The sequence below is a fragment of the Indicator indicator genome, chromosome 13, assembly GCF_027791375.1.
Source record: "Indicator indicator isolate 239-I01 chromosome 13, UM_Iind_1.1, whole genome shotgun sequence".
NCBI classification, from domain to species: domain Eukaryota; kingdom Metazoa; phylum Chordata; class Aves; order Piciformes; family Indicatoridae; genus Indicator; species Indicator indicator.
Window position 1 is genome coordinate 26,361,931 of NC_072022.1, and position 8,826 is coordinate 26,370,756.

An 8,826-nucleotide genomic window follows, 5' to 3' on the forward strand; every position below is an offset into this window, starting at 1 on the left:
CTCCATGGGAAGGAAACACCCATGCTACTCAGTGATTATGGCACAGGAGCTGAGGGGAAGCCAGAATGAGCAGCAGCCTCCTAGCAGAGGCAAAGCCACCATCTCTCTTTGGATCTCAGATCTTAACTAACAAGCTAGCAAAATGGCACTTCCCCAGACAACAGCCTTGCCCCACAGGAAGCAAGATTGCAAACTGCAAGGCTCTAGGTAAGTTCTTTAGGCAAGTTCTTTACTATGAGGGTGGTGGAACAATGGAACAGGTTGCTCAGGAAGGTGGTGGAGGCCCCATCCCTGGAGACATTCAAGGTTAGGCTTGATGGGGCTCTGAACAACCTAATGTAGTTGAAGATGTCCTTGCTTACTGCAAGGCAGTTGGACTAGGTGAGTTTTAAAGGGTCCTTCCAATTTAATGCATTCTATGATTCTGTAAACTCTGAGACTGAGAACAGCAGTAAAGACTGATTTTATCCTGTTTCACCAACTGTGTTGGAGAAAAGTGGGTCCTAACTGCTGTGTCTGTGCAGGTTTAGATAGAGCTACAGCAGCACTACAGCCACTCTTCCAATGGCATGGCACACAAAAGCACAACACCGTAGGGGTACTCCTTAGTTCATTAGGCGACTGTGTCTTCTATATGTCTGTGCTGAATGTGAACACACCTGCAAAACCAATAATCCTCAAGCTCCAGTAAAATAAAAATATTTTTTAAAAAAAGATTTTGTACAGAAACTCTGAAAAATCAGCAGGACTTTACAGCACTGAAGAGACACAAACGTAAAAGATGCTTTCCACTCGAAAACCTTTGTCTAAGGAGTCGTCAGGATGCATTTGCTGGGGAAACAGCAAAGACTTCGATCTGCCTTTTCCACAAGTGCTGTTCAGATTATCAAGCTTAGAATGAAGGGTAGAAAATGGGCTGCCAGATGGTTAATGGCTCTTTCTGAAAAACAGCCTTCTCTGGTGCTTTTAGGAAGCCTCTTGTCATGGAACTCTCATAGTATAATCTCCATGCTCTTGTTGTTGATAGAAGAAAGCATATTTTAAGCTGGTGTTATCAAGGCTAAGAGAGTCTAAATTGTCTTCAAGATACTTGTTATTGTACTGTCAATACATCTACTAACAAATTGCTGTATCTAGAAAATACATGCAAAGTAATACAGAGGCAGCACATAAGGGAACGAGCTCTGCCAGCCACTCAAATGAAGGCTGTTCAGGGCTCTCTGTGTTGACAGTGGCTGGTGAGCTTTGCCACTGCCCATCACATTAAACACCAATATGCCCTTTATTTCCCCAGGAATCTCTGCCTTCATCTGTCTGCTTACATTTACCATGTGAATTCTCCATGCAATGGTTGTAAGCAGAGGAATATGCTGCCAAGAGTTTCAAGAGGCCTGAATTCATCTCTTTTAACTCTAAGGACTTAAAGACAGAAACCCAGCCAAGCTCCCTAAACAGTTGCGGAGAAAGGAAAAGGGGCAAATAAGCTTTTTATTCCATTACAGGCATCCTGCACCAAGGAAAAGTGCTCCAGCCTCTAAACCAGGAGGCTCAGAGTGGCTTTCTTAGTTTGTACTGCATTGTCTCATGATTTTACACAAACACAGTTGGGCTAGAATTTGCTTACCTGTTATAACATAACAGTAAAATAGTATTTGTGATTCTCATAGTAGGCTATTTGATGTGAGCATACTACAGCTTTATAAATCTTGCATGGCATGCTTATAGGCATGAATCTTTTTGGTAGAAACATGGTGAGCAGAAGTCCATTTCATATTTTCAGGTAAGTGGCCTGAAGTGATTTTTGAAAACTTGAAAAAATTCAGTTCTTACTCTCACAGGAATGTCAGTTCCCACCTGTGCTCATGCATAAAGGTACAGCCTGAAAGAAATCTGCAGAGGGTCCAAAAGTGAAACTAATGAAAATCTTTTGTAATTTATTGGACTAGAAATGGATTTAGAAGAAGCTCCAGATGACTCCAATTAAATTTAGCTCTTTCTGATGATGCTCTTTGCAATGGGTGTTTTGGACACTATGTGGTTATTTGCTTGATCTAAACATTTCAAGTTATGGAACTAGACATTCCCTAACTTCTGCTCAGAGCTAACAGCACTTTCTCCCTTAAGATGGCTTATGCCTTATCATAGTGAAGAGGAAGAACTGATAATATCCTCAGTGTTTTGTAAGTGCTTGATACAAAGGAAGCTCTTTTACTCATGGTTCCAAGCTGTCTCACATGTTAGGATTCAAAATGCCAGTAATCAAGAGATAACCTGCTCAGAACACTTCGTCCTAGAGATGTGTATACACATTAAACTTGGAACAACACTGAGGAGTGAATTAAAATTATTCAAAGTTAGCCTGTTCAGCTTGCACTGGAGCAGGAAGACATAGCTCTGAAATATTGTGACAACTCACAACTAACTACTGTTCAAAAAGATGTGAACTTTTAAACTGGAGCATGTTGTCTCCAAATCTCTTTTTGTTTTAGACCAAGGAGAAAATTCTGTACAGGAAAAATCACTGGAGACACATGTAAACCAGGCAGCAGCAACAGTAGCATTGGCCTCTTTTACCTCTCTGTGGGTTTCTCTGAGGACTTTAATTGCAGCTCAGCCAATGAAGACCTTGGTTCAGAGTTGGCAGGAGAGTTTTATATGATCCTGCTCCTGGAAAACAGCAGACTGTCACTACACACTGGTAATTCCAAGCTGCAGCCTGACCTAAGGTGAGCATTTCCCAGAAAAGCCAACTAATTTTAAGTCCAATTTCTGAGAAATTTTATTAAATCCTGTGTCAAACTATGCCAGATAACCTTTAGGAATGTGCCATTTGCAAAGTATACTATGACAAAAGGCTCAAATAAATAGGCTTTGGTAGCAGACTGTTGGTGATTGGTGAGGGCACAATGAATTTCCTCATCTCTTTTATTTCTTGGAGTGTTTTGAACATAATTCTTTTGTTCTGTTCAGGAAATGCTATCCCAGTTACTGCTTGCAAGCATGCCAGCACTGCAAATTGCTTGGTTTTAAAACATGATTCTTAACAAATACATGTAAATAGAGTGAAAACTTTAAACTATGACTGGCTCTGACCAATTTTGGTGGCATCAGAATACTCAAGGGAATGCTTGAAGCCCATGTAAACAAATTGCTCCTAAACAGAAAACAGGATTTTCCCATGGCTACATCCAATCCTTTAATGAGAGCACAAAAGACATGATTTAGACACAGACTTCCTATCTCTGTTTTTTCTTTCTTGCATAATAGTACTACACAAACACAGAATCATTTATCTGTAAGAATTCTTTCCTCTGCTTGTCCAAAAGGTGACTCTTTCATAGAGATGTGTGTTTAGGAAAGACAGGCAGTAAAACAGCTTCTCAGTAAAACATGGGTCACACCTGAAACATCATTCCTATTGTGATTCAGAGTAGCTGAGAAGATCAAACTTCAGGCATTGGGCTGAATTTCCTAGCTACAGGAAAAACTTCAATTATTTTTCCTCAGCCAGGTCCTAGCAGAACTAGAATTTTCCTACAACAATCTGCCAAATTAGTTTCAAGAAGACAGTGTCACAAACACATCCTTCAGAACAAAGCTTTCAGACTAACTGATCCCAGCTGAAAGCAGAGCCCTGTGAAGATTTTTGCATACCAAGCTTTTTAGGAGCAGTTGCCAGCATTCTGAGCTTTGCTGTGCTTGGTTTGGAGCTACACCTATCTGAGAATGATTAGGTGCCTGACCTGCCAGGCACAGCCATGAAGGGAGTTTGGAAGCTGCATTTGTAAGGTGGCTTGAAAAGTACAGAAGTTCTGATTGCAAAATACATTAATCTTCACCACCTTCGCCCATTTGCCTGCCTGCCAGAGTGAGAGTGAATTAGCCAATCGTCCTTCACTAGCCACACAGCCTTCACTATTGCACTGTGCCACTATTATAAACTGCAACTTAAGCTGCATTTTATTACATGACTTTTGTCCAGCTTTTTATTCTGTTTGCTTAATGCCCAGAGCAATTGGTCCATGACTCAGGCTTCAGCTTAGTGCTGTGAAATGAAAAACATGATGTTGGTTGCAAGAGCAGTACTACATGAAGCATCATTTCAGAAGCTCTGGTAGATGGGGTAAGAAATTGAAGTGCAAGGTCCTGCCTCTGGGTCAGGCCAATCCCAGGCACAAATCCAGGCTGTGTGCAGCGCAGGTTGAGAGCAGCTCTGAAGAAAAAGACCTGGGCATGTTGATTGATGAGAGGCTCAACGTGAGCTGGCTGTGCACTCAAGCAGCCCAGGAGGCAACCCTATCCTGTGCTGCATCAAGAAGGGTGTGGCGAGCAGGTCAACAGAGGGGATTCTGCCCCTTGACTCTGCTCTTCTAGGACCCCACCTTGAATACTGCATGCAGTTCTCTTGTCCCCATCAGACATGAAACTGTGACCTCCAGTCCAGAGAAGGGTCACAAAGATGATCCAAGGGCTGGAACACATTTGTTATGAGGACAGGCTGAGGGAGCTGGAGTTGTTCAGCCTGGAGAAGACTCTGAAGGGACCTCAGAGCTGCCTTCCAATACCTGAAGGTATCCCACAGGAAAGCTGCAGAGGGACTTTTCATAAAGGTGTCTAGAGACAGGACAAGGAGGAATGGTTTGAAGCTGAAGGAGAGTAGGGTTAGACTGTATCCTAGGATGAAGTTCTTCAGTACAAGGGAGGTGAAACTCTGGAAGAGGCTTCCCAGAGAGGCTGTGGATGCCTCCTCCCTGTGGGTGTTCAAGGCCAGGTTGGATGAAGCCTTGAGCAATCAAGTCTAGTTGAGAGGCATCCGTGCCCATGGGAGGGAGGTTGGAGTAGATGGTCTCTAAGGTCCCTTCCAACCTCAGCCATTCTATGATATGTAATGTTGAGTTTTACACTAACAACTATGCTTGTGCATTGCAAATGATTTCTCATGTGTAACTTAGTTTCATAGCCCTCAACCAATGCCAGCTGGAAGCCAAAGACAAGCTGTTGAACCATTTAAGAGAGGTCCTCACAGTAAGCAGCCAGTCTCCATTCTGCCTGGACCCCTGTAACTACTGGAGCTTGAAATAAAATCCTTGGGGACTGCAGATAGTTTTGCAAGATAAACTAAGTCTACAGTTTCTCAGCAACTGTCTCAGTATATGCAGAGTAGCTCACAAGTGAAATCAACTCATTCCTTGCTGATATTATCTGAGTTACTAAGATATTGTTTTCCTCCTCCCTGGCATGGGGTTTGGGGGATAATCCATTTATTTCCATTTTCCACTGTAGGGATAAAAGGAAAGACTGCCCATTAAAAAGGACAGAAGTAACTCAAAAATTAGCTTTCAAACACCACTTTTGGAGTATGCCTTGTCCCTGGCAGAACATCCTCACAGGAATGACCTTGCCTCTTTCCCAGGGAGCCCGTAGATCCCTAGAAGGGATGCAACTTCACTCTACAAGGAGAGAACACTGAGAATCTGCTCATGCACAAATTCTAGTAACTATGTAAGGCAGCAAGGGAGAGGGGAAATAAGAGGTAAGCACAAAACAGTGTAACAGGGCCAACATATCAATGACTTCAATCCTCCCTCTTTCTCTTTTGTAGTCAAGAACTGACACTCCAAAGTAACTGTAGTACAGCTCTACTGCTGTTCATGGAGATGGGTTGGAAGAACCTTTTTTCTTCTCTCTCACCCCACACAAAAACTCCCTATGAGCAAAGAACTTCACCCACCAATCTGCTCTCAAGAATCAAGAGAAAAGTTTGCAACACAAAGCAGGAGTTTTGGGGGTTTGTCCCCCCCACCCTCGATTATTAATCCCAGGCATTCAGGTCCAATCACGCTCTCAAACTCAAGAAACATTGATTTTACCAACACCTACATATACTTGAGTCCCATTATGGCTATTCAGCTTTCCAATACTCCCATAGGATTACTGACAATGGGAAAGTACTCCTCAGCTTCTTAGGATAGAGTGACATCTTGTGGTTTCTTCTTTTGTCCCTCATAAAAAAAGAACAGAAATTAGCTTGACTACATTTGACTGATTTGTTGTTGCTGTTATTTCTGGTCTAACACTAAGGTCTTACTTGTTTGAGGACTATCATATACTTGATCCACAAAAATGGAATAGTAAAAATTGGTGCTTGGAACAGCAAAAGAGACACTCACAGAATCACAGAATGATAGGGGTTGGAAGGGACCAGAGATCATCAAGCCCAGCCCCCCTGCAAAGCAAAGCTCCCTCAGCCTACCCTCAGAGCAGAGATCATGCACAAGTGGGATCTTCTTAGCTGAAAAAGTCACTTTCCAGTAGAAGCACTATTAACAGAATTAATAGGGAAAAATACTCTTCCAACTGCAGCTCTGAAAAGCATTTCCACCTGGACTCCAGTACAAGTACACAAGGAAGAGAGAGGACAACAGCATTAGGCAACTGCACCTCATGCTTAAACTCCATCTGCATGCCAGTAGACAGTGTCACATCATGGGTCACTTACACTGTAGAGTTGTAGAATTTCCAGTAGTTTATTTTCTGATATAGCCTCTAACACAAAATACAATTGTAAAACGGTTGGGTTTTTCATTAAGTTTATATACCTAAATGCAACATGTGAGCCACTATTGACAAATTCTCCTTACAAAAAAATAAAAAAAGAAAGAAATCCAAACAAAATTTTGTCTCAAGAAAAAAATCCCAATCCAATAGCATCTTTGAAAGGAGCATTACACAAAATCTAGATTAAAAACCACAATGGAATAAAATTCATATAGCTCAATAAATTGGTAATAAAACTTCAGATATTATCACTACTAAAAACCAGTCTTGTTTGAGTTCTCACTATGGTGTACAACTAACACCTTGGCATAATTTGGTGACAAATTCATTCCTGTTGTTGCAAACCAGGTAATTCTCAATGTTCAAGAAACATGAAGTGGCTATTTTGCACCTGTAAGGACTAGGAGAGCATCATGTTTAATAACCAGTGCTTGTATTTCTGTCTCTGCTGGTCTTCCTCTATCCCCACTTAGGCAATTCTCAGAATCAGGTTTGGAATGTGTGATTCTGCATCATTCCACTTATACCTACACTCAGTCTAACTGCTAAAGAACTGCACTTGCTTGATAATCTCCAGAAATACCTCTGACTGGCAGCTGTCCTTTCAAAATTCCATAGCTTTACTTCTAATCTATCTTCAGTCCTTCCCTCGGTAAGAAGCATCTATGCTTCAAGAAACTAAAGCAAAGAAAACACAAAATTGGTAAGAAGGATCTTCAGAAAGGCTGAAAATAAACATGATTGAGGGTTGTCATCTGCTTTCTCATGCTTGCTGTTTTTTTTTTTTTTTTCAAATCAGAGTGAATACCTCAAAAATTAGCCTGAAATAAAAAAAATGTAGTAACTTAAAAATCAGGCTCCCCTAAGAGATGCTTAGCATAGGGGTCACTTTTACAGACATTAGATGATGTTCATAGAATCGCTTAAAAAATGAAGAACCAGTCCTTGTGTAACTCCATGTCAAATGAGCTGTGATTTTATTAGACTAGTTCTATATTTTGCTAAAATTAGCCCCTGGTCCTCCTTTTTTTTCTTTTTTTCCCCCCATTTCCAAGTATAACATTTTTAGCTGTACAGAACTGAAACAGCTTTTGTTAAATTTGAGTACAAAATCTGTCTCACCAAATCCAGACTGTAATACACTAAGGGCAATAAGCAACAGCAATAGACTTAGGAGCTCCATTTGTCTTCTGTACAACAGAACTAAACAGTTCAAGGAGGCAGGGCTAGAAACATGTTCAGTTGCCCTTTCTCTGAGGGAGCATAACCACTCTCCATGGAGAACATCCATCAGTTCACACTTTGACCTGCACGAATTGCACCAGCAGTAGAACAAAAATGTGACCAATGCATCAAATTTGGGAAGTTCGCCCTGCAAAAATAACTTTGTGAGCAGTATGAGTGCAGTTCTGGGGTGAATGTATGCCAGAGAAGCTTATAATTAAAGTTCAGCCAATACACATTTGTTCTCAGAGAATTCAAAAGACAAAACTCCTATTGATTGAGAAGAAACCCACTTATATCCAGAAGTTTTTATTTATAATCTGTTTCAGAGAGGCCCCTCCCCTCTCTTCTCCTTTTCTCTTACCTTTTAAATAACTTCTGTTCCTTTTGTATTTTGCACAATGAGGGAGGAAATAATTATATGCCTCTTTGGTGGCAACTGGTACTTCTCCTCCTCTTGGAAATGGAAACAGCAACTAATTCCCTTGCTAATATTTGCTTGTGGTATGTGACATTCTCCTCTCAGTTTATTTTTGATTTAAAAAAAAAAAATTAGGGAATAAAAAGGATTATGTTGGTTTTTTTAGACATTTATTTATGAATAGAACATTTTTTTGACATTTAAAACTGAAGTGTTTGGTGGTGTTTGGTTGATTTTTTTTTTTCTTTTACTTTGAGAAAGATCATTCTAGATTCCTGAAGTGAGATACCACAAAGCTTAGGTGTAAGTAGAACAGCTCCTTGAGGGGGTGGGGGGAGAAAAAAACCATGTCCACAGAATGACATTACTATTCAACTCCTTTACTTCAGTCACATACAAAGCTACTCTACAGTGACTAGTCTCAAAATAGGCATGCGGTCAGATTTTATTGGCATCAACAGTAAGGGAAGGTGAATTGCAGAGTCACATGCAGGAGCATCCAGAAAAAGCAACATTTTAGAATCATAGGTGGGAGAGTTCATACAAAGTCTACCACAGTTATAGAATAAAATCCACTCTGCTTAATTGGTTCCATTAACTTTGATGAGACAGCTTATTGCAGT